General features: G+C 39.5%; 1 pseudogene; it reads right to left on the bottom strand.

Annotated features, from left to right (window-relative positions):
* Window positions 1-1,270: 1,270 nt before the first annotated feature.
* Window positions 1,271-1,722, bottom strand: LOC115845265 (oligosaccharyltransferase complex subunit OSTC-like; annotated as a pseudogene).
* Between the last annotated feature and the right edge of the window lie 4,815 nt (window positions 1,723-6,537).

Genomic DNA, 6,537 nt, shown 5'->3' with positions numbered 1-6,537 from the left:
GTGGAGAAACTGGATTAAGTCTACAGCTCATTCAGTCTAGTAATTTACAAACAACATAACATGCTATGGGGAAAAGACATAATTTTTCCCAATATTACTATTCACAACACACACATGAGGAAACTGAAATTGAGAGATATTAAGTAACTAGCCCAAGATCATATAGTTTGTGAACAGCAGAACTGGGCCTCAACCACCTGGGCCTTTCCAACAGACTGAGACCACCAAAATTTCCTGCTTCGCTCCACAATGAACATCCAATTTCAATGTACTCTAAAAATAAACACAAACACAGAACACATTCTATAAACCAGTTATGCTCAGCTTTGCAAAATCATTATTAGAAGTATTTATGTCTTCTCAGGCTAGAAAAATATTTCATAATTCATTAAATTTTTGTTTTAGTAAACTATTTTAAGCATAAGTTTTCTTTCAGGAAAAATATACACACCCTAATTCATATACATAGAAAAGTCAAGTTAAGAGAACTAAACATGTATCCCAAAAAAATCCACACAGGATAGAATCTCTAGTCCCAATTTTAAGCCTCCCATCAGACAAAAAGCTCTTACCCAACCATTGATTCTCATGCCTATTGAATGATGTCCTCCCCAGGTCAAACCTCTTGGCCCTACAGTGTGGGTCACAGAGGCAAGTTCAAGGGCACCGAAGTGGGAGAAAACTCTCTTCAGTAATATTCTTTTTAAAAAATACTGATTTTTTAAAATTTAAAAGAAACAGAAAAGCATTCTATATATAAAGAATAACTTCCCTTTCCCTTTTATTCAGAGGTTTGTCATGCTTACTCCAAGAATAAATTAAGCATTCCCATTATCAAATATTTAGGGTTTCATTTAAAATTCTTTTTTGTGTTTGTAGTAATTCATATTCAGGCAGATTCCAGGCCCTCAAAGCAGCATGAATTCACTTTTTTAAGGGGTTTGTAAAAAATAATCACTTTACTCAATATTATAGTTGTAGAAATGAAGTATACTTTCTTTAAGAAATAAAAAAAAGAAGAAAATGCCACTTAACATCGTTGGTATGTCAGTATAGGACAGCAGGAAAAAATACTGATAAGCTTGTCACTTTGATACCAAGAAGACATTCTAGTCCAAGCTATAATACGCTTCCTACGTTTTCACTAGATGTTTCTTTTCTGCTGCTTTTCATCCTTTTCCATATTTCATATCAGAGGACTGGTACAGCCTTGAAAACTTCATTAACAGGAGCAAATTCAATATCCACCGACTTCTTCTCAAAAGGCATTCTAAACCATCAGATAGCCCAGCAGTTTCATTCTCATGAATACTCCATGAAAAAACTCAATAGGACACAGATGAATCCAATGAATAGAAGGAGAAATCTATTGAGTTTGGGAATGTTTGGTGCATTGGATCAGTCCAGGGTTATGAACCTTAAACCTCCCATTGTAAACAGGAAGCTGGATGTGAGTCCTTCCATAATATATTGTCCATTTACTCTGCAGGCCAAGAAAGCTAATGGTCTCTGATACCCACGTTCATCAGTCATGGAGCTGACACTTGGAGTTTTGACAATAACATCATAAATGATTCCTCCAGTGATGAGGAAGTAAGACACCACCACCAGAGCGTACACTGTCATGGCCGACAGCATGTGCACCCAGGGCGGCTTCTTCAGCTTCAGGATGGGACATTCGAGCACTAAGAACAGGACTCGGTACAAACTCTCCATGTTGGTGGCGGCAGGGTCAGCTGTCGGCCGCCAGCCCCACACGCCATCCGGCAACAGGCATGAATTCATTTTTAAACTAATTTCCTTGTTTTGCAGAAAGGCAGAGAAAGTCCAAACTCTTCGTGTAATGACATTTTTCTCATTAACAAAGGCTTTTAAATAAATCTACTTCTGTTTTCCTAGTAATCCTAACACTTTTAATATGATGCTTACTTCAATTTCTAAAGAATCTGATACAAAAGTTAGTGTGGGTTCATCAACCTACCCTGGCCTCCTCTTCACCTGTTTAGATTCTTCTGTCCCTTATAGATGAAACTCCCTTATCACCACCACCTCCCAAAGGCCTCTGCTAACTCTGCTAGGTTGGAATAGGTGTCCTTCCAACCTGCCATTACAGCATCCTAGGGAAAAGCTCTGTGGTAGCATACTGCACTATGATAATAATACCTTTACATGCTTGTCCCCACTTATAGAAAGTAAACCCCTGTAAGGCAGGAATCTTATTCGCCTGTTAATTGCATTTAATAAATACTTTTGGAAGAAAGGAAGATAAAAAAAATCAAATACATTTCCTTTCCTTCCCTTCCCCTTTCACCTTCTTCCTTTCTTTTCTGAACAATTCAGACCATTATCATGTGGGGCAGAACAAGACTGGCATCAAGGTGTAAAACCCAAGCAGGGTGAGGAAGGTATCCAGGTAGGAGGGTTCCTAGCCTGAGAGTCAGTGAGGTGAGGAAAGCATTCATGTGAGGGGTTGACTTGGGGCAGGAAGTCGGAAGCCAAGTGGAGTGACACAGGGATTCCTGCAGGAGGTACACGGTATCAGAGGCACAGCAGAGAAAGGAAGGAGTCCATGGATTGTGGTAGCTCAGTGTGAAGTCAGAGCCCAAAGAGAGTGAAGAGAGCATCCACTGAACTCAGGGCATCAGAGCTCTAGCTGGGAGAGGGGGTGGCCACTTGGAGTGGAGTGGCACCCTGGATGGGGTTTCAGAGCCCAGCAGACTGAGGAGGGCATCCCTGGAGAGGGTCTGAGCCTGAGCGGAGTGATGAGGGCATCTATGCAAGAGTGGCGACCCAATGTGGGGATCAGAGTACCTAAGCCAGTGAGGAGGACAAAAGGGGTGACAGTCAGAAGCAGGAGTCTGAGCCTACACAGACAGACGAAGGGCTTATAGGCCGGGGGCGTGATGTGAGGTGTGTCTGAGCACTGTGAGAAAGGCACTTGCATGGGTGTTAAGGAGACTCTGGCCAGGCCCCTTCAGTGCTGGACACTAAGACCTAGCCTGGGGTGTTGGAACACGGGTTGTGGTGTGAGGCATCCACACAGGAAACAATGACACTGGTTACATACTGGGGGGTTGAACAAGCAAGTAATCCTGAACAAAGACATAGTAATGATAATGGGAGTCAAGTTTCTTACTATGGAGGAAGAGAAACAAATACAGAAGGGGCCAAAATGTAAATGAATCCTGAGGAATTTTGTTTTGGAATCTAAATTCATCTGCAAGAACAAATAGGCAAAGTATAGTTAAAATTGTTCTAAATTTAAAAATAACATGAAGAATCGATTAACAGCAGCGGTCCCCAAGCTTTTTGGCACCAGGGACTGGTTTCGTGGAAGACAATTTTCCACGGACCAGGGTGGCAGGGGGTGGTTCAGGCAATAATGCGAGCGATGGGGAGCAGCAGGTAAAGCTTCGCTCACTTGCCTGCCACTCACCTCTTACTGTGCAGCCCAGTTCCTAACAGGCTGTGGACTGGTACCGGTCCACGGCCTAGGGGTTGGGGACCCCTGATTAATAGCATATTTTAAATATATTGATCACAGTATATTTTAAATAATATTAAAATATAGATATTATATAGTGTATTAGTCTTAGTATATTTAAAATTTTGATATAAAGCTTCAAAAATATCAGTGGGGAGAGAGAGGATACTTCACTAAAGGTGGTAGATCCAAACCCTGGGAGACCTAGGGTGGCTCCACCTTCTTCCCGCTCCCCCTCCTCTCTGGCCACACTCCCTGCCCCCATGGTACAGGACAGGTATATAAAGTGGGTCCCCTCGCCACCTCTTGCTGCGGCATTCTCCTCATCCAGGAGAACACCTTCTGATAAGGTACTTAAACCCATTCATCTGGCTTCATGTCCAGTTGTCCCACAGGATGCTCACACATGGCTGCCATTCCTATAAAATACAGGAATACAGGCTGACTCCTGCAGCCTCCTGTCTCTGCTCATTGTCTCTCCCCAGTTCTCCTGTTCCAACAGGACAGGGAGTAAATCAGTCAGTCAGCTGCAAGCCAACTGTTCTTGCAGAATCCCCATTCTCTACAAGCAATTCACTTGGGAGCCAACTATAACCTTCCTCTCTCTCGCCCTGCCTTCCTCTCTCCATAGAGTTCTCTTATATAAACCAGAGGAGCCTACAGTTAGAAGAAGGGGCTAGTATATGGTGAGGAGGTGCAGATCTGGTTTGAGTCTTGGAGGGATTGTCTCACTCCAGCTCTCTTTAGAATGTGAGATACTGGCTGTCCAATGTGTCCTTGGTTTTGTCCCCTAGTCAAGAGCAACAGAAAAAACCCCACTCAAAATCCTAATACATACACTAATGCAAAGGAAAATATCACATGAAACTGGTAACCATGGTTAAAATCTAGTAGGGGACAGACTGTCACAGGAAACGATAAAAAAAGAGAACTTACAAGGGTACATCTGAATCTTTTCCAAGACTATATTCACATATTATTTGTGTAATTTAAAATAAATCAAAAGCAATGAAAAATTTAAAAACTAATTATTAACAGCCAAAAAAAAATAATAGTGAATATAAATCACAGAATGGGCTTTGTCACCATAAAATCAATGAAGAAAATTAAAAGATGAATAATTTGCTCATATAAAGTAAATAAATGTATATATGCTTATCTCATATAAATAGATTTATTAAAACTCTAATGCTTAAATGAGCTAGAAACATGAGTTAACTATTCATAAAAGACAAAAAATAATTGTCTATCTAAGTCTGAAAATAAACCAATATCTATTGCTTGCCTCGGGGTATTGGATTACTGGTGGGGTTTCTTCCCTTCTTTTTTCTTATAAAATTTGTACAATAAATATTTATCTCTGGGCTTCCCTGGTGGCGCAGTGGTTGAGAGTCCGCCTGCTGATGCAGGGGACACGGGTTCGTGCCCCGGTCCGGGAAGATCCCACATGCCGCAGAGCGGCTGGGCCCGTGGGCCATGGCTGCTGAGCCTGCGCGTCCGGAGCCTGTGCTCCGCAACGGGAGAGGCCACAACAGTGAGAGGCCCATGTACCGCAAAAAATATATATATATTTATCTCTTTATAATCAAGAGAAAAAAAACTTTTAAAAAGCTCCTCTCACGCTATCCCCCCCCCAAGAGAGTATATATGTATATATATACCAAATATAAATTTTTGGTAAGGGAGTCCCAATACTAGTGAAGTAAACAGAGAGCAGTACAGAAACTAAGAGCCCAATATGTAAACCTAATGATTTATCCTTTTCCCAGAGAAGCAAATATTTTAAAACAGTTTTAATCCATCTGATGGATTATAACTGATTTTATACTTTAAAAAGTCACTGAATCTTTATTACAGCAGTCTTAAAAGAAACATCAACACATATAAAGAAATTTAAAAGTTGTTGAGTTAAACAATAAGTATGGTTTTTTTAATAATTTTACAACTTTCTATAAACTATTTCCTATAGCTTCTCAGTGAGAAAGAAAATTGTTTTCCTCTGCCCTTCAACAACTCTGACACTTACTATACCTTGTTTTTCACTTTGAAACTTTATGTGCTTTTTCTGCCTTCACTTAATTCCTGTATGAGGGGATCAGCTACTAAAACTAAAAATATCAGAAATTCCAAAATTAAAATGTTAATTTGTTTATAGAGTATAATGAAATCTCAATACATTCATTACAGTCATGAAACATGAATAAGTTTACATAGTATATTTCCCCAAGAATAAGTGAACTATAATTTTTTTTAACTTCTATAATGTACTTTCTTTTAAAAGAAAAATGCACTAAGCTTGTAGAGCTAGTCTTGTGTCTAAAATTAACCCATGAATCAACTAGCCAAATACAAGAGTATGGCCTATATCCATGTAGAGAATTTTCTTCAAAAAGCTAACCCATAAAGAAATCAAACACCAAGACACTTGCATCAGTCGGGCCAGCTCCCTGCTCTAACCGAGGAAAGCTGGAAATGGAAGCAAGAAGCAGTGATCAAACACAAGACATGGGAGCACTCCTATGAATACTAATGAAGAATCCTGACTTACTCCCAAAAGCATTCTTTGACAATTCAAAGGCATGAAACCTGCCCGTCAATTCAATCTTTCTATCCGTGCAGCTGGTAAAACCCTATCAACTGAAAAACGAACCATAAATTATATATTTCTTGAAGCAAAGACAGAATCAAAGGAAGTAATGTAGTTTTATGATACCATTTTAATAGTGTGAACCAATCTTGAGTTATCCTTTTTAATTAAATCAAAAAGAACCAAGATGGTTTTTAACCTAACATGAAGTTAAATACTATGTAACACATATACTGACACATTTATTTTTTAAAGAGTGGGAAATTTTACTATTTTTTCCACATTTGAAAGTATCACTTTCATTATTCAAGTGTGGATTCAACTTCATCAAAACTGAAGAGGTTAAACAGGGTAGTATTAAGCAAACTCTTCTTAGTGAACTGAGGAATACCTCAACCAATTCTACTTAAAGCCTGTTTAAGAGGAGTTAGAATTTTAGCAAGCTAAAAATTTGTCATGTAGAAAA

Source organism: Globicephala melas, chromosome 3, assembly GCF_963455315.2.
Source record: "Globicephala melas chromosome 3, mGloMel1.2, whole genome shotgun sequence".
NCBI classification, from domain to species: domain Eukaryota; kingdom Metazoa; phylum Chordata; class Mammalia; order Artiodactyla; family Delphinidae; genus Globicephala; species Globicephala melas.
This window is presented reverse-complemented; position numbering and strand designations above follow the sequence as displayed.